The sequence below is a fragment of the Cibotium barometz genome, chromosome 26 (genome assembly GCF_041138505.1).
Source record: "Cibotium barometz isolate CiBa-2024 chromosome 26, ASM4113850v1, whole genome shotgun sequence".
Classification (NCBI taxonomy): domain Eukaryota; kingdom Viridiplantae; phylum Streptophyta; class Polypodiopsida; order Cyatheales; family Cibotiaceae; genus Cibotium; species Cibotium barometz.
This window is the reverse complement of record NC_141071.1, coordinates 47438025-47458661: the sequence shown is the minus strand read 5'-3', so window position 1 is coordinate 47458661 and position 20637 is coordinate 47438025.

Here is a 20637-nt window from a genome sequence, read left to right as displayed (position 1 = left end):
TAAATTTTTAAAAATATGATATTTTGCAAAAAATTGAAAAAATTTAAGAATCACAACCACAATCTTTAAATTTACCAACTTATGAGGCAAAAGCTTTTGAGATATACTAGTCTAAAATTTTCCAATACATTGTTTTTTCTAATGACGCATAATAAAATTTACCACAATTGATGAGGCATTATTTAAAAAAACCATCAAAGCTTAAAATGTGTCAATTGATAACGCAAAACCCTTAAAAATAAGATATAGTAGTGTCCAAAACAATGTCTTATAATGAGATATAATAAAATATACCAATCTTTTAAAAAAATTATGTTTTTTAAAAACAAAAGAGAGAAAATGTATCATATCTTATTCAAAACACTACAAGCAATCAAACTTGCCTAGCTAGTACTATATCTGTGTGATGATTAAGATAAATTTTAGAAAATTAATTTATTCCAATATAGTATTTTTTAATTGAGTTAATACTTGTAGAGCGACCAAATAAATCAAGATTTTAACCATTTTTTAAATCATGGAATGCCACTCGAATAATGAGTTTCTTTACCCGTCCTCACTTTCCTCCTTGCTTCAATCATTTGTGGATCGTATTTTTTAATCAAGGGATTATTTGTAGTGGTATGGTAAAAAATATAACAGTGAATTACACTAACCATATTATTTTCCTTCAACACCTTCATGACCTTTGAACCATAGAAGATCATGTGAAGCCAAGACTACAAACATAATTTCCTCTCACAACTCCTAACAAGCGCATACTTATAAAGCAAATATGTATATATATATATTAGAGGATGAATATAAAGGATGGCCTCAAGAGGATAGTACAATGCAAGGGGAGAAAAAGGAGATTCCTCTTCCAAAAAACCGTAAGCACCAATCACCTCCACAAAAAGGGAGTGGTTTGCATCACCATGCCCCCCACTATTGTTGAAGTTGTTTACTTTCTTTGATGGAACTAGCCTTTTGTTTACTATCCTGAGATCCTATTTTGATCTAACTAGTCAACTCATTATGCTTTTCTTTTCTAAGTTTGGGTATTTAGCTTTACTTGTTCTAGATCCCATGGCTTTGAAAGATTTCCCATCAACAAGGCAGACAAGAGGGAAAGGAGGGGTTGGACATGGGGACACAGTGACAGAGGGCACAAAGGAAATGTCAGTTGAAAAGGCACATAAAAAGCCTCAAAGTAAAGTTGCAATGTACCTGAGTTTGAGGGAAGTGTTCGTGAGTTTATGCTGACTATCAGGGAAATCAGTCATCATCAACAGTCTCATCAGGTAGAAGGGCTTATGGACTGACTAGTGTTCTAGGTCAGCTGTGTTTCAATTATAGTCCGTTGAGTGTTTATAGTGTTGGATCTTGTTGTGGTTTAAGTGTTGAGAGGATTTACAAGCACTGCAGACCCAAGGAGGAAGAAAATTAATCCTACAAAATCAATAATCAACAGTCAGCTGAATCAGCAAAGGATCACCTACTATCGGTTTTGAGTGTGATAAGTTGAATCTTGTTTGGATCTATAGATTTTGAGGGCTTGTGTGTGAGAGGGGACACTGTGGAGGAGTTTCTTGATTCAATCGAATTAGTTTGGTCAAAATCAGGGAGTAACTGGGGAGGATAGTTAAAGGTATCAGTAGGGTCGGTTGGGAGGGTGTAGAAGAGTGAATAGGTGTCCAGAGTCAGCCACAGGGCTAAGAATTGGATTTGAGCTGATTAGTGCCATTGGATTTGGGATTTCAGCTTCGCCCAATTTTGATCACTTTGTGTCTTCTTCTTGTGTGCTTGTAGGTGGTGTAGTAGAGGCCATCACCCAGCCGCCACCACAGGGCTAAGAATTGGATTTGAGCTGATTAGTGCCCTTGGATTTGGGATTTTAGTGTCCCCCAGTTTTGATCACATTGTGTCTTCTTCTTGTGTGCTTGTAGGTGGTGTAGTAGAGGCAATCACCCAGCCACCACACAACATCATAAAACATCACCTATAATGTCACTTTTATAACGTTACACATAAAAAATGGAGCCAACCAACCACCATTATAAGTGACACAAAACATCACTTTGTGACGTTAAACATTACAAAAGTGACACTATGGATGACGTTTAGTGTCACAAACGTAACACTAGGAGTGACATTTAGTGTCACAGGAGTGACACACAAGAGTGACCACGGGTGATGTTTTGTGTCACCCATCATGCATGAAAAAGAAATACGAATGAAAACGGTAAAAAATGGCTATTTTTTGTTCTCTCACATATATACACTCTCTCTCTCTCTCTTTCATACAGACTCTCTCTCACACATGCTTACATTCTCTTAGTGAGTATACACATCTCTCATCTCTTTCTCTCTTACTCTCACTCTCTATTCTTACTCACATACACACATAATTTCTCTCTTTCATACACTCTCTCTCACACACACACGTTAACATTATCTTAGTGATTGTATACATTCTCTCATCCGTCTCTCTTACTCTCACTCTCTTCCGCTCTCTTAGCTAACACTTACTCACATATACACTCTTACTCTCATCCTCTCTCTTGGCTAGCACTTGGTCAACAACAATACACAGTAATTTGGGTGGATTAACAACACTTGGAGATTTAATAACATGGAGGTTGGTAGATTGGATATTATTTATTTTCAAGCATAGCGGATTAATAATAAATGCAAAAATGATAAATCATAATTGAAAATGGTTTAAATAAATTAATGAAATGTATAAAACAAAATAGACAAAAAACATAATCATCATGATGCAAGATACTAAACTATTATCAAATATGAATATCCATACCATAAAAGAAGTGTGAATCTCATCAAGATATAATCACAAAAAAGACTGATCAATCCTTTAATCATCAAAGTAGCCATTACTAAAAACTAGAAATACCCACAATCATATGTATGGATATAAAAGATAAGATCACAAGAATAAGTAGTAGATGATCACAAACATGATCATATTATATAAGTCTAGGTTTCTATATAAACTAGGTTAACCTTATGTAGATATAAACTAGATCATCTACATCCTCCTGAGAGTATTATTATTACCATCACTTGACTTGTCAACATCACTTCTGCCACTCCTTGAGTCCTCCTCATTTGAGGACTCTACTCCAACCTCCTGTAATGGTATAATTTTATCATTAGGATCACAAAACTAGGTTAACCTTATGTAGATATAAACTAGATCATCTACATCCTCCTCAGAGTATTATTATTACCATCACTTGACTTGTCAACATCACTTCTGCCACTCCTTGAGTCCTCCTCATTTGAGGACTCTACTCCAACCTCCTGTAATGGTATAATTTTATCATTAGGATCACAAAACTATGATGAAAAATGATAAAATATTTAAAGGACAATAGAGAATATACCTCTAGGAGTAGTGCACACCCGCTACATGAAGTCGTACCTTTAACTCGTCATATCCTACATCCTTCAGCATCTCAATTTCATTGGCAGTAGGAAGACAACTATAGTTTGCATTGTAATTTATCATATTAATAAATGAAAGTCATTAGTATAAATAGTAAATAAATAAAAATGGTAGTTAAAGAATATACAATGGATAACATGACTTACAAATTTAGCTTTAAATGATATAATTCCTCCTTTGTCGAAGTGGTGAAATTTTCTTATCTTCACAATAAATGAAAGTCATTAGTATAAATAGTAAATAAATAAAAATGCTAGTTAAAGAATATACAATGGATAACATGACTTACAAATTTAGCTTTAAATGATATAATTCCTCCTTTGTCGAAGTGGTGAAATTTTCTTATCTTCACCCTCTTGCTAATTGCATGCCCTTGATGTGGAAACCCCTTTTTTGAATTTGCATCATCTCTAAAATATATCCATGAGGCCTTCGGTAATTTGTAGGGGCAAGCAAGCTTTTGCACTTTATCAATCTTTCTTGATTTTCTCCTACATTTATTGTGGATGCAAGTTAATGGTATGTTATAACACATCACCATCATTATATCATTTAGGAGTGAGTGTGTAGGGGAGGAAGGGAGAGAGGAAAGGGGTGGATTAGAATGGATATACGAGGCGAGGGAGGGGATTGGGGTTGACTATAGGAGAGAGAGAAAAATTGGGAGGGTTAAGGGGGATTATAGGAGACAGGTTTGATTAAGAGGAAGGGAAGAGAGAAGGGGATAGTGTGGAGGGAGGAAAAGAAGGAAGAGAAAGATTAGAAGGGACAAGATTTGGGGAGAAAGGGAGGGAAAGTATGAAGTGGGAGGGATGGTGTGGGATAGAAGAAAGGGAGGGAGGGAAGGAAGGGTGGGATGGAAGGAAGGAAGGAATGGGGTGGGGTGGGATGGAAGGAATGGAGAGAGGGAGGTAGGGAAGGGGTAGATTGGGAGAGCTAGAGTGAAAGGGAGGGACATATTGAGGTTAGGAGGGTGGAAATTAAATGAATTTCACTTATATAAGAGTAATATAAAGAGAAAGGGATATAATATTAAAATACTAATTTATGCTTTATAAATTACAAGATCATGATTCAGATTCTTCTATTCATACACATCCTCTACCTACTTTGGCTAGAGAACCACTTGATCTACCCCTTACCATGGAGAGTGATCGCATACTAACTCTTCACTAGATTTTGATCTACAACATAGGTTTCAATACCAAACGATATGTTGGTGTTGTGATTGTCGTACACAAGTTCAACATAGAGGAGATGTTTGTACCTTGCATGAATCTCGGAGATTCTTGTATGCACAGCCTATGGTATGATTCGTATTATTGAAGATATTTGATGAGGAGATGTTTGTACCTTGCATGAATCTTGGAGATGCTTGTATGCACAACCTAATGTATGATTCATATTATTGTATGCACAACCTACAATATGATTCGTATTATTGAAGATATTTGATTTGTTTTAATTTGAAAGATTTTCTTTGGTTTTATTTTCTTATAGTTTAGTTTTCATGGAAAGGTCACAGTTCAACTGAGTATACCATTTATCCTAAATGCATCTTGCTGGAGTTCCTCAAAAACAGAGGATATCACACTTTACACTAGAGGGCACAGAACACATTGCTCTAATGCTATTCATGGTATACGCACCCGCTTGTGAAGACTTGGGATGAGTGTGGATTTAACACAAGGAAAAGTAGAGAGATTTCTCAAGATTATGAGTTGCCACCTCATTTGATATCATTAGTGCAATCTTATGATCGTAGATCAACTCATGCTTGGATTAGGCAACTTCTCGCCATAGATTGGAGGAATTGTCTCATTTGGGATATCGCTACATTATAGCACCTTCCTCGATCAACGGTGTAGGCCATGGTCTTTATATTGCTCAAGATCTTCAAGTTTCTCATGTGGTCATGAAGTCACTTTTATAACCTTTGAAGACCATTATACACTAGAAGTGTTTGGAATTGCATTGCATCCTACATAATTAGCAGGTCCTCATATGGCATGACTTTAAATGCTACTTCAGTCCAAGTAGATGCTAATGAAAGGAGGGGAGATTAGAACCATATGTACATAGATAGGAGACCTTACACCAACGAAAATGTAGCTTGGCTTATAAATAGTTCAAGGGGAGTATATGGTGTAGAGCCCAATTGTGTTTTTGAGGGAGTGCATAGATTCTGAGCTAGAGAGGAGATTCTTGTTAATTACTCATTTTGTGGACCTCTTTGTGCTCGAAGCAAACATGAGAGATAACCATTAAATGTACCATTAGGACACCCATAATCCAGATCTAGGACATGATTGTACTTCATTTTTTACCAACTATAAGTATGGTTATCATCATCTTTAAGTCTCCATAAACTCATGATGTCATTATTATTTATGGTTGATTATATGCTTGTGTATATATAATAGAATGTCTTTTTCTCTCTCTATCCATGTCTCTCTAGATCACATTAAGTTTTTGTGAAAGAAATAGTTTATTTAACATCATGTTTCTTTTAGGTATCTAATGATATAGATGAGGTGGATGGAACCCTGGCCTTCGTAATGGCCCACATATTTCACACTTTCAATGAGAATATATCAACTTGATAAGAAAAGTAGATCCAATGTGATACGAATCACTATGAAGTGGAAAAATCCATGATAATGAGGTGTATCCACTTCATCATGATTAGTCACTCAATGATGGAGCGGATGATTTATTGTGCTATTGTTTTGATGACCATGATAATTATGACATGGATAATGTTCGAGTTTGTCGGGAAATGCATGAGACACAAGAGAGATATGACCAATTACAAAAGAAATTACTACACCAGTTTTCAAAGATGCAAGACTATCAACACTATCCACAAGCTTGTTTACCCTAAACTTACAAGCTCATCATGGATGGAGCAACAATTCTGTAAAAACTCTTTTATAGTATGCCTCCTTAACTTCATCATCACTCTATTTTTATTTTTATCTCATTAATACATTATTTTGATATATATAACACTTTGATACAAATTTTTACGATCCAAACTTTTACCAAAGGACAATGTATTACCAAAGTCAAGAGATGAGGCAAAATCCATGTTAGCAAAATTAGTGATGGACTACAATAGTATACATGGTTGTATTCTATATAGAGGGGAATATGCACTTTGTACACAATGCGCAAAGTGTAATGAGCCATGTTACAAAATAGAGTATGAGAGTGGAATGTGCCAAGAAAGATTCTAAGATATTTTCCCCTTAAAAAATGCTTTTTTAAAAAAATGGGTGCACATGACGCCCAATATATGGATTGGCATTCAAGAATTCAATGTGCGGATGGAATCTTACATATTCCGACAGATTGTGAATCATTTAAGCACATCAATAATGAGTAGCCAATATTTAAACATGAAGCACATAAGCTTGGCCAGGCACTTGATCGAATCAATCCATTTTCTATGCCATCATCTAAATGGTTCACGTGGCCCATTGTAGTGCTTAACTATAAATATCCCCCCCTTTATGTCAATAAAGAAAGAGCACTTAATTCTAAGCTTAGTGATCCCATGTATGGAGCTTTATTGTACTCATAATTATAAACTTTGAATCATCTAATTATCATAAGGTAACTTTTAATTATTTTTCCTACTTTTTTAAGAGAAAAACATCAAGTTTGAAACTATTAACCGTAGTTACCCTTAGTTATAGTTATCCATTGAATAGTTATGCATTTATCCTTAATTATTATTCAATTGGCATACTGGAAGTGTGTGTCGCTTTGTATCATGACTATTAACATCTTATGGCGTAAAGCACAAGCATATGTATGATTCAGAGTAGAAGAAGCAATATACGCAGATATTGATGGTTTTTCGATTACTTGTATTTTGTTTACTTTTTTTATGATGTTATTTATTTATTCTCTTTGTTTATAATACGTTAATATGAATAACAGTGCTCGTTGGCTTTCTGCCAACAATTTGGCAATCCTGCTATGTTCGATTTCCTTCTGAATCTTTTGGTTCTGTTGTTTGCTAGCATGTTCTTTTCCATGAATGGACACTAGTTCATGTTTATGGTCTTTTGGAGGCTAGGAATGTTGAAATTGTTGGAGCTATATATAGCTAGCCCTAACTCACTCTAGGTCTTGCCTATATATATGTGACTTGTGACTAATATGATTCATTCTTGTGGAGCGTATGTGGTGTCTCTTGTCTCGTCTCTCTCCCTCTCTCAACATGGTATGAGAGTGATTCTAATCATAAGGGAAGAATCTACGTCTTCTTGTTCAATTTATGATTTTGATTTCATGTCTTACAAGATTGATCTTTTCGTAACAGTTTTGTGTAGGGTTGATTGGTTCTTTGATTATATGTTGCCTGCATGATTTTATAGCTCCAGTTGTTGTAATTATAATTGTTTCTTAATCGTGTCCTTAATCGTGCTGGTGCTGCATAGATGGTACAGTGCTAGTGAATCCTATCAAAACGGCTTGTCAATTGGAGTTCTGAGTCAAAAGTTAGGACAGTTCAAGCAAACTGCATCTAAAACAATAACACAGGTTCTTTGTGAGAGCAAACAGGTAGTTGTCTTGAGCCGTAAGCAGGATTTGATCATCAAAGCTTTCCGTGAAAGCTTCAGATGGATGCTTGTTGTACAAGCTACAATTAGATACAAAACTTGCCGTGCAAATTGCATCATAATGCGGCGCTTTTTCTTAACGTGGTGCTTTTTCTTATTATTATTTTTGTCCTTTATGGACCTCTAAGTTTGCTTACGTGCATGAGACACGGGTATCCACTTTAAGAGTTCTAATTTTAGTTCACGTTCTATTCTTTACACGATCACTTTATGCTCGTCGTCTGGTGCATGCAGGGATTTCACTGACGTAAACGAGAACATGTGAACATGTTAATAACATATGTTAATAACACAAAAAATCTTGTGATCACGTTATATTCACAAAGCTTTCACAAGGGCCTAAAAAAATTATCTTTGTCGGGCATAAAAAATCTTCTTAGGTAGCCACTGACTTGCTATTATGTGAAGATGGTAACATGAGAACATGTGAATAGCTTATTCCCATGTGTAGCCAAGCTTTTAAGGGATTCCCAAATGGCAAGTGACGTGTTATTTTGTGAACGGTACATGAGAACATGTGAATAACTTGTTCACATGTGTTATTATCACAAAAAATCTTGTGATCACGTGAATATTAAATCCATGGGTGCATGCCTATTTTTGGCTACGTTTCTCATATCTCGTACATGGTCTGCAAGTTCTGCGATCTTATCTTGTACGTGTTCTCACAACCTGACATGGCAAACACCATACTTGTTAACGAATTTCCTTCTGGGTAACGTTCTATTCCTCTTTTCCAAGGCCAAGGATTTCATGGTTGGAAATACAAGATGCTATTAATTTTGGAAGGAGACGAATTGGCATATATTGTTCTTGGTGTTCTTGCATGCCCTCCTCAACCTATTGATCCACTTTATAATGATGTTATTATTACCCAAGGTCCTATTTTTGAATAGTGAAAAATTGATCATGCACACTGGATTCGTCGTCTGGTGATAAGGCTACTCATCGCGGTATATACTTTCTACCCTTATTAATTCACTCATGCTAGATGTTTATCTATTATCCACCTCATATGCTATATGGGACTATCTTATCACTATGTTTAATCTTCAGGGCAAGCTTCAATTCAAGGCAGGTACATCCATGTCTAGTCACATTGAATCATTCAAAGGTAGGTACATCCATGTCTAGTCACAGAATCAGAGACAGCCTTTGCTGTCCGGAGATGTCCATTTCAGCAACACCCTTCTTCCTCCTCCCAATTTACATCTTGTGGCTTCCAAAGAGGAGGTTATTCTTCTCGTTTGAGATTTCCTCAAAAGCGTTGTTCTTATTGTGACAAAACTGGTCACTTGGTATCTGAATGTTGGGGGCACGAGAGTACGATGAAGAACACGGTATTACAAATAAGCAACCTCGTTTATCAAGGGGTTCTTTCTCTTCTGCAACCTGTGAATATTGTGGGAGCACAAGGCATTCATCCAGTCGATGCTTCAAGAGGCGTTATGATGAATCTTGAAATCAAGCTTATGCTACTCAACAAAATCCTCATGATGATGACAATGTTCATCAAGAGGCTAATTTGGTTCATTATAATGTCTCTCCAGAAAAGGTACTTTATGTTCATGATGGTTCTCTCTTTATTGTTGATTTTGGTGCTATTGGCAACATGACATATCAATTGCAATGGTTACACAATTATCATCCGATTCCTATCAAAAAAGTGGTTTATCTTGCTGATAATACAACTTGCCAAAGTAATGGGTATTGGCAACTTGTATTTGGAAACTTCTTCCTCAACCAAAATACTGCAAGGAGTTTTAAATGTTCTTGATTTATAAAGAAACTTACTTTCTGTTGTGCGGCTTGTGGATCTTGGTCTATTTGTTGGATTTGATAATACAAAGTGTCGCATAAAAAAGGATGGTACCACTATTGCGGTTGCTTCTCGACATGGAAATCTCTTTGAACTTTCATTGAATGAGGATGTTGCAAATGTTGGTACAACTCTAGGAGATCTAGATTGTAAGCTATGGAATCATCAGTTTGCTCACTCAAATTTCTCAAAGCTTCTTGATATTCATCGTCCTGATCTTGTGAGAGGTATGGACCTCAAATCTCACCCACATATGGGGATATGTGAATATTGTGCTCTAGGCAAACATCATCGCAAGCCATTTCCAATGTCTACAAATATTCATTCAAATAATCTTTTGGATCTCATTCATACTGATGTTTGTGGACCCTTTCCTCCATCCAAGTCTTGCTGTTGTTACTTCATTACTTTTATTGATGACTATTTATGGTATACAAATGTCTTTTTGCTATGACATAAAGCAGAAGCATTGGACACATTTAAGAGGTACCAAATATCTGTGGAGAATCACACTGGTCGAAGAGTCAAAATTCTTCAAAGTGATAATGGTGGTGAATATATTTTCAACTTATTTCATGTGATCATTGCATCAACCATGGCATCCACCCATGAGTATACCATTCCATATTCTCCCCAACAGAATGGAGTTGTAGAGCAAAAGAATCATACAATTTTGAATGCAAACAGATGCATGCTTATTCATTCTAGATTATCTCACTCTTTTTGGGTAGAAGCAGTATTGAGCCGTTTTTGTTCAAAATCATCTTACAACTACTACACCTTCTGGTAAGATTCCAATCACAGCTTGGACTGTTGAGATATCGAGCTCTAGTGAGGCGGTGGACACTGATGACCCGCCTGGGGGATAGGCCCCACACTTACACCACTGGCATGGTTGGTGAGATCTTGGGTGATATGCGGCCAGTGGGATGACAGGCTGTGTGACAGCCACTCTAGAGACTGGCATAGTTATAGCGCCAGCTCATTTAGTCGGGTTCACACTATAGAGAACCCGTGTATGTATTGGTTGAGTACCTTTCATATTGTGTGTACTCTTATTCTTGTATATGGTGTGTTGAGTGTTGAGTAGAGAAGAAGAAGATTTTCAGCCTCTCACCTTGTGTGTTCTCTATTAGGGTTTTGTGAGTGTGTGTGTGTGTGCTTGCAAGAGCTCAAGCTCTCTTCCCCCCTGCATCTTTTCATGGTATCAGAGCCTAGTTCATGCTAAGGGCTGAGCTGCAAGCAAGAGAACCACAGGAAGCGGTACGAGGGTAAGAGCTGCAACTACTCTTCCCTATTGTGTTGGTGACTACACCCTTGTCGGGAGCTCTACGGGAGGCACCGGCAAACGATCTCCGATTGAGGAGCTTTCTTCGCGGGAGTGAAGCTACAGGGCAACTATACAGTCCTTTGGACTATAATTCTCGGGCCGAAATAGCGTTTCGGGCGCGTCTGGACCTCCGTTTTTCAGAAAGCAGGCGATTTCGAACACTGCGGGGGTAAGTCATCGATTCTCTGCAGAACTCTGTTTTAAGAACCGCAGGAAGACAGATTGACTATGCAGACACTGTGGGTGCTGCAAAGAGGTCTACAGTTGCCATTGGGTGTATGTATGTGCATTAAGGTCACTGGTTGTGACATTTGAGTGGATAGTAGTACCGCTGTGCAGAAAATACAGTTTGTGCAGGAAAAACCAGAGTGCAGTTTTTGGTAAAATTGTGTTTGGCAAGATGTCTAATGATGGCATAACACAGATTGTGGCTGAGAAGCTTGACAAGAATAACTTCCATGCTTGGAGGTTCAGGTTGACAAATTTCCTGATGGGAAAAGGTTATTGGGACTACATAGAAGGTGAGCATGAAGAGGCACCAGAGATACCGGATATAAATCCGACTGCTGCAGATGTGAAAGAGTTTAAAGATTGGAACCAAGGAGCCAGAAAAGTAATGTATTGGCTTTCCATTAGCTTACAGGACACCATGATTGGGCACATTCAGGATGCCAAGTCCCCTAAGGAGGCGTGGGACACCTTGGTAAAGCTCTATGAAACAAATACCAAGGCACATAAGATACAGTTGAAGAATGAACTTCATACTGTGGAGAAAAAGAGCATGTCTGTGAATGACTATGCGCTGAAGATAAAGGGTATTGTGGAATTCCTTGCATCTATTGGTGTGTCAGTAGATGATGATGACAAGGTGGAAGTCTGTTTACGTGGTCTCGGGCCACAATACAAGGCGTTCAAGACGTCTATTCAGACTCGGAAAAACATTCCCAACTTTACAGATTTGGTGTCTATGCTGATTATCGAAGAGAAGAACTTGGGTGAAGACCAACAGTCTTCACAAAGCAAAAACAGTTCAGAGCAACAGGCCTTCTACACGAGTTCCGGAAGAGGACGAGGTAGAGGAGGCTGTGGACGCGGTCAAGGAGGTGGCCGAACAGGTAATCAGAATTATGGCCAGCAGCAGCAGCAACAACAACAGTCCCAGAATCAACAACAACAACAACACGCAGGTGGAAGAGGCAAATTCAGAGGCAGGGGGAGTCAAAGAGGCCGTGGAAATTGGCAAAGGCAATATAATGATGCACGTAAATGCTACTATTGTGGTAAGCCAGGACATGTGCAGTCAGAATGTTATAAGAAGCAGGCTGACATGCAAAATGGGAAAGTGCAGCAAAACAACTATGCATCCTCAAGCAGAAATAATGAGGACAATGAAAGGTTGTTTGTTATGCAGCATGTTGTAAATGCCATGTCTGAAAATGTTGATGCAGCACAAAAAGATAATGTATGGTATGTGGATTCAGGCACTTCGAACCACATGACGAGTCATGGGGAGTGGTTCAAGGAGATGAAAAACCCGGAAAGACCAGGTTTTGTGGAAACAGGGGATGACACTGCTCATCCAATTGCCCACGTTGGAGATGTGCCATTGTCTATGCAGGATGGCAAAGTGAAGTACCTTGCAGATGTACTTCATGTACCGAACATAACAAAGAATCTGGTTTCAGTTGGCCAGATGATTGAGCAGGGTTTGCAGGTTCGGTTTAACCCAGATGGGTGTTATGTTGAAGATTTCAAAGACAAGTGCAAGTTGGTTGCAAAAGGCAACAGAGTGGGCAGAATGTTTACGTTGAATGTAGACATGCCTGAAATGAGTGCTGCGATGTTTGCAAATGGTTCAGGAGTTGTTGCAGACACAGACATATGGCATAAAAGAATTGGACATGTAAATGTGCAGAGATTGAAGTCTATGCAGACAAAAGGAATTGTAACCGGGTTGCCAAAATTTAAAGTGGAAGGTATGCAGAAAATATGTGAAGCATGCCAATTTGGGAAGCAAACAAAGCATGTGTTTCCACGTAACAGATATGTGAGCAGAAATGCACTAGATGTTGTGCATTCAGATGTATGGGGTCCTACAAAGACCATATCTATGGGAGGTTGCAGGTATTATGTGACTTTCATTGATGACCACACAAGGAAAGTGTGGGTATATTTCATGAAGGAGAAGAGTGAGGTGTTCACTCACTTTCAGAATTTCAGATTTTTGGTTGAAAAGCAAACAGGAAAATATGTAAAGTGCCTAAGGTCAGATGGAGGGGGAGAGTACTTCTCCAATGAGTTCTCTGAATTCTTGAAGAAGAATGGTATTCGGAGACAGTTCACATGCAGATATACTCCGCAGCAAAATGGAGTTGCTGAGCGGAAAAACAGGCACATTGCTGAGATTGCGCGAGCATTGATGGAAGAGAAGAATATGCCGCATTGCTATTGGGCTGAGGCTGTTTCTACAGCAGTATACATCATGAACATGACTCCAACTGCAGCCATACATGATGTAACTCCAGAGGAGAGGTTTACTGGCAGAAAACCAGATTTGTCTCATCTGAAAGTCTTTGGATGCATTGCATATGTGCATGTGCCAGATGAGCTGAGAACTAAGCTGGATCCGAAAGCTGAAAAATGTGTGTTTATTGGATATTCCCTTGAGCAAAAGGGATACAGGTGTTATAACCCTGCTACACGTGAGTTGAGGGTAAGCAGGGATGTTGTATTTGATGAGATGAGCAGCTGGTATGCTGTTGAAAAAGAAGCTGTTGGGGCTGATTTGAGTGGAAGTGTGGTTGCACAGAATGCAGGTCAGCAATCACAGTCTTTGAGTGGACCAGGAGAGTCCTCATCTAGTGGGTCTGTTGATAGACCATGGAGTGGCAGGCTGCGTCATAATACCAGCCCTGCAAATGTGATTACTACATCACGTAAAGGAAAAGAGAAAGTGGTTGAGCCCCTTGGTATGCTTGACATTTCTGCAGGGCATTCTCATGTTGATGGAGAGTCTAGTGGCTCAGATATGAGTCTTGATGAGGAGCTTGGGATCCCAGCTGTGAGAACACCTGGTGTAAAGAAGGCTATGGAAGCCATGAATGAGAAGCTGCGAAGATCAGGGAGAGTGAAGAACCCTGTGCAGAGATTTACATATGATGGTTATGTGGCACATCACTATGCATATATGGCAAAGGTTGTGCAGGTTATTGAGCCCACATGCATTGATGAGGCTGTTGGAAATGTGTGTTGGGAGAAAGCTATGGATGAGGAGATGGATGCACTATATGGAAATGAAACTTGGGATTTAGTGCAATTGCCAGAAGGCAAGAAAGCCATTGGATGCAAGTGGGTGTACAAAGTTAAACATAACAGTGATGGAAGCATAAACAGGTACAAGGCTAGATTGGTAGCCAAAGGATATGCGCAGACATATGGGATTGATTATGAGGAAACTTTCAGCCCAGTTGCCAAGATGGCAACGGTGAGAGTTGTGATAGCAGTGGCTACGTCAAAGAAATGGTCTTTACATCAGATGGATGTAAAGAATGCATTCTTGCATGGGGATTTGCAAGAAGAGGTGTATATGTTGCAGCCACCTGGTTATGAGGATGAGGGTCACCCCGAGCATGTTTGCAGGTTGAAGAAAGCCTTGTATGGCTTAAAGCAAGCACCAAGAGCATGGTCTGACAAGATTTCTGAATATCTTGTCACTATTGGCTTTCATGTAGCCAATGCAGATTTCTCATTGTATGTGAGACATGGTGATAGAGGGGTTGTGCTTGTTGTCATCTATGTAGATGACTTGATCATTACGGGGGACCATGATGCAGAGATCTTTGATGTAAAGATCTTGCTTAGACAGAAGTTTGAGATGAAGGATCTGGGGGAGCTCAGATATTTCTTGGGCATTGAGGTGATTAGGTCACCACATGGTATTGGATTACTGCAGAGACAGTATGGCTTGGACATGTTGTCCAAGTATGGTATGACAGGCTGTAAGCCTATTTCTGTGCCATTGGATCAGAATGGCAAGTTGAGTGCAGATTCAGGAGAGATCTTGGAGGATCCTACTATGTATAGACGCATAGTAGGAAGTTTGATCTACATGACGATCACCAGACCAGATTTGAGCTATGCTGTTGGGTTGGTGAGTCAGTTTATGCAGGTTCCACGAAAACCGCATTTAGATGCAGTGAGACGCATACTGAGGTATGTGAGGTCTACTTTGCATTGTGGACTATTCTATGAGACTGGGACAGAGATATGTGTACATGGGTACACAGATGCTGATTGGGCTGGTAGTATCTCAGATAGAAGATCTACCAGTGGATTCATGTTTTCTTTGGGGAGTGCTGCTGTGACTTGGAGCAGCAAGAAGCAGCCTACGGTTGCTCTATCGAGTACAGAGGCCGAGTACAGAGGAGCTGCTATGGCAGCATGTGAGGTAGCTTGGTTGAGGAAGCTACTTGCAGATTTGGGTCTATCTGTGGATAGACAAGTTGTCATTTTCTGTGACAACATTAGCAGTATACAGTTGGCCAGGAACCCAGTCTTTCATGCTCGTACGAAGCACATAGAGGTCCACTACCACTTTGTCAGAGAGAAGGTCTTGGCAGGAGACCTTGACCTTGTTTATGTCAGCACAGAGGATCAGGTAGCTGACATCTTCACCAAAGCATTGGGTACAGAGAAACTCCGCAGATTCAGGGCTTCGCTTGGTGTACATGAGATGGAGTTGAGCTCGAGGGGGAGTGTTGAGATATCGAGCTCTAGTGAGGCGGTGGACACTGATGACCCGCCTGGGGGATAGGCCCCACACTTACACCACTGGCATGGTTGGTGAGATCTTGGGTGATATGCGGCCAGTGGGATGACAGGCTGTGTGACAGCCACTCTAGAGACTGGCATAGTTATAGCGCCAGCTCATTTAGTCGGGTTCACACTATAGAGAACCCGTGTATGTATTGGTTGAGTACCTTTCATATTGTGTGTACTCTTATTCTTGTATATGGTGTGTTGAGTGTTGAGTAGAGAAGAAGAAGATTTTCAGCCTCTCACCTTGTGTGTTCTCTATTAGGGTTTTGTGAGTGTGTGTGTGTGTGCTTGCAAGAGCTCAAGCTCTCTTCCCCCCTGCATCTTTTCATGGACAGGCCAAACTCCTTCTGTTGCACATTTCAAAGTCTTTGGGTGTATTGCTTATATTCATGTCCCAAAAGAGACACGACACAAGCTAGAACATTCAAGTTTGAAGGTTATTTTTATTGGTTATTCTGACAACTCAAAGGGTTACAAGTTTTACGATCCAAGTTCTCAAAAGGCAATTGTTAGTCGAGATGCTATATTCAATGAGCAATTCATGGGAGGTTCGTGGTCCATAGATGATGCTGATGATACAAAAAAATTACTCACTTCTTTTCCTTTTCTACTTTTGGAAAATGATTTGCATGATGACAACACTCTTTTGATGGATATTGGAGACAAGTCTATTGATGTTCATCCTACGGTTTCAAAGGAGACTGCTACAGATCTTGATATCTATGTTTATCTTCCTATTGAACTTGAGCACGGTGCAAATCATGTATATGATGATGATCTTGAAGTCTTTAATCACGTATTGGCTGTTTGTGAAGATCCTTCAACTTATGCAGAAGCTATGTCCTATCCACAAAAGAAACAATGGAAGGAAGCCATGGAAGCTGAATATGAGTCTTTGATCTCGAAAGGTACATGGGTCCTTACCAATCTAGCTTCTGATCATACTCCTATCAAATGTAAGTGGGTTTACAAGTCTAAAACAAACACTACAAGACAATGCTGCCATACACGCGTCTCATACACGCGATAAATTACGAACGCGTATATGGTCGCGCTTGTATTTGAATAGAATCGGGCGCGTGTATTTTAGCATTTAAGCGCGTGTATATTTGCATTTATCAACGCGTGTATAAACGCGTTTATATACACGCAGTAATACACGCATAAATACACGATAATATTCACGGGGTAATACTCGCTATTATACACGGATAAATACACGCCACTATACACGGATTAATACACGCATGGCAGAGAAAAACTGAAAAAAAACTGAATTCCTTAACAAAATTAAAAACTATTTTCCTTAAACCATCTCATAGTACATTACAGTATACATCATTACACAATCCCACTACATGCATTTACAACAATGAAATATATTCAAAAATAAATCATGCATATGAGATGATAGAAATGTCATCAATTTAGAACATACAGTGATGGATTGGTTAGGGTTCGATCTCATCTTCAATAAGATCCATCCTTGCCAAACGATCAACATCAATATCCATTTGATCAATTGGTAAGGCTACGATTAAATTTATTCCACTATCGATATTATGTACTCCATTGATAATGGTATCGATGTCCTGATCATCCTCATCAACATCACCATCATCCTCAATGGTAGGGTCATTCTCATGATCATGAGAAATGGCATGCTCATCCTCATTATCACGATCATCTCTTATTTCTTGATCATCGATCACAACATCTTCAATGGCATGTTCGACGTCATCTTCATTGCGGCTTGTTACATCCTCCATATGCTCCATATCAGTGAATGTATTATACATCACTTTGGAACGTGGTGCAATAGGGATGACGTACCACCATTTGATGTCATGCACCATTGGTAGATAGATAACCTACCCAAATACACACAGTACAGTAATTAATTAGCATATCAAAAGTCAAGGGGTACGCGAGCTTAGATATATATGTACATGAAACACATTAGTAAAAAAATGCATACCTGCTCACATTGTTGTGGCAATACGAGCCTATCTTTCTTTGTTTGCCAGAACTTTGTAGAGTCAATAGTTACATATCCACTTGCATGGCGTTTTATCGTTGCATCAGGCCCTTTTTCTACCACGTTCATTTGCCATTTGACATCCAAAACATACACAAAGAAGCGACGAAAGTCAAGCCTAAATATGTCTTGGATTATGCCACAATAATCATCCATTTTTCCATTAGCTCCCTCAAAGCTACTAATGACACCGCAATCTTGTGTATTTCTCTTTTCATCAATTCTTTGTGTTCGAAAATGCTTGCCTTCACACCATATAGCATTGAACATAGTGCACTGGACCAAAATAGAAGCAATATTTGTGTAAGCAATGTGAATAAATATTAAAAGCAAATCACTTACAACTAATGCAAAACATTAGTTCTATGTACCTTTGACATGCATCCTCGTGCATACTCCCATTCTTCCGCCGTGATATGCAGCCCCTCGTCACTCTCTGCTTTCTCCATTTCCTCATGCAACCAATCAACATGGATATCATTCGGAAGTGTTGCTAGATGCTTAGGGTACGCCTTCCGAGAGCCATGTTGCCTCCGAAAGAGAGCTCTTTCTGCTTGCCTTTTTGTCTTTGCATCCTCATATCTTGTAACCCATCTGCTCATCACATCACTATTAAGGATACAAGTGAAATTGAGATCATCAATCAATGTTCTGTCAATTACTTTACTCTGTCCTTTTCCTTGAGGCACAATAGAGGTCATCCTCAAGTCCTCTTCATTGCTCCATAGTCGTGGCAAAGAGCTGTCCACCTGACCAAGAAATTTTGAAATATATACAAGAGACTCTTGTATCAACCAACCCTCGGCCATGCTTCCTTCAGGCCTTGCACTTTGCCTCACAAAGTCTTTTAAGGTCTTCATGAAGCGCTCTAGGAAGAACATCCAACGTGCATGCACAGTACCACATAAAGCAATTTCGTCCACTAAATGCACAATGAGATGTAGTTGACTTGTGAGAATGGTTCGCGGAAAAGTCTCCTCTACCAAACAAACCACCTCCACTGCCATAACACGCGCATCATCCAACGTGGCTGGATCAATTGCTTTGGAACTAACATATCTGAAAAATAAATAAATAGTACGTTATACCTCATGCACGTTCATTTTGCAAGGTATAATGAAGGGTGATCTGAGCATGGGTTTTACATACCTCACAAGCTCGCCCATCTTATAAATACATTTTTTCAAACTCTTATTCGCACAATGGTCGATGCTAGTAGGTAGTATGAACTGTGCACATAAGAGCACATTTATGGTTTATGGCATTACAAAATTTAATTTCAACGTACGTACAAGACTTGGAAAACACTTACTTGAAGCATCTTGTGCCAATCGTGGGACTTCAACCCATATAGTTGCTCAACGCCTCTTTTCTTAGTGGTTGTAAAGGCTCCCTTCAATGATCTCATGCATCCAGTGGGAGTACGCAAAGTGGTGATGGCCTGCTTTACCTGCTTCTCCTCTTTCTTTGATATAATCCATGGTGCAGGCGGAAGACGAACGTGCCCACCCACCTCTCGTGGCCAAGCTTGACGCATACGTCCTGCGACCCGCAAGTCCTCACGTACGCTAACATTGTCTCGTTTACCAGTAATATGTTCCCAAATACCAGATCCCACATTCTTGAAGATGTGCATGGGATCAAGAAGATGGTTGATCTTAAGATGGGTCCAATATGGCAGCCGAAAAAAAATGGAGTACCTGCACAAGGGATTGCTCTATGTGACCTTTAATCCAATTAGAGACTACACAAAACAAGATTGAAAAAACATCACTATACCTGTTCATGCCATCTGGAGGAAGAATAGTTGTAGACTCCCAAATACGCTTCCAATCTTTTGCACGAAGTGTTTGTGGAGGAATGTTACTCTTACTAGCAACATATTTAGGATGATCTGAGGGGAGAAATCGATGATGATTATCGAATATAGTCTTACACAAACCATCAGCATACTCATGTACTAACGAAGGGCCACAAACAGGACATGCATGTTTACCCGATGTTTTCAAACCTGTTAAAATATAAATAAAAGTTAGAATAATAAAGTCAAACCGTCTAATTAATATATATAGCCAATAGTAATAGAGTAGGGAGGTAATTAGAATTCTTACCAGAACAATCGCTGTATCCTGGAAAGTCATGCATTGTCCACATCAACACTGCTTTTAAGTCGAAGTGTCGAGAGGAGGGAGGCCTACTAATGTCCACCACCGCAACACCTCTCCATAGTTCCTCCAACTCATCAATCAGTGGTTCAAGATAAACATCCATATGCTTGACTTTATGTTTCCCTAGAATTAGAAGGGATAACATAAGATGTCCCTTCTTGATCGCCATTGATGGTGGAAGGTTGTAATTCACCAACACAACTGGTGGCCACACGCTGTATGCGGTGCTTTTGAAACCAAATGGATTCACTCCATCCATACCCAGGCCAAGTCTCAAGTTTCTGGGCTCTGTTTTAAAGCTGGGCCACTCATCTTCAATATGCTTCCAAGCAGGAGTGTCTGCGGGAATTCTCCACATGCCATCATCCGATCGATGTGA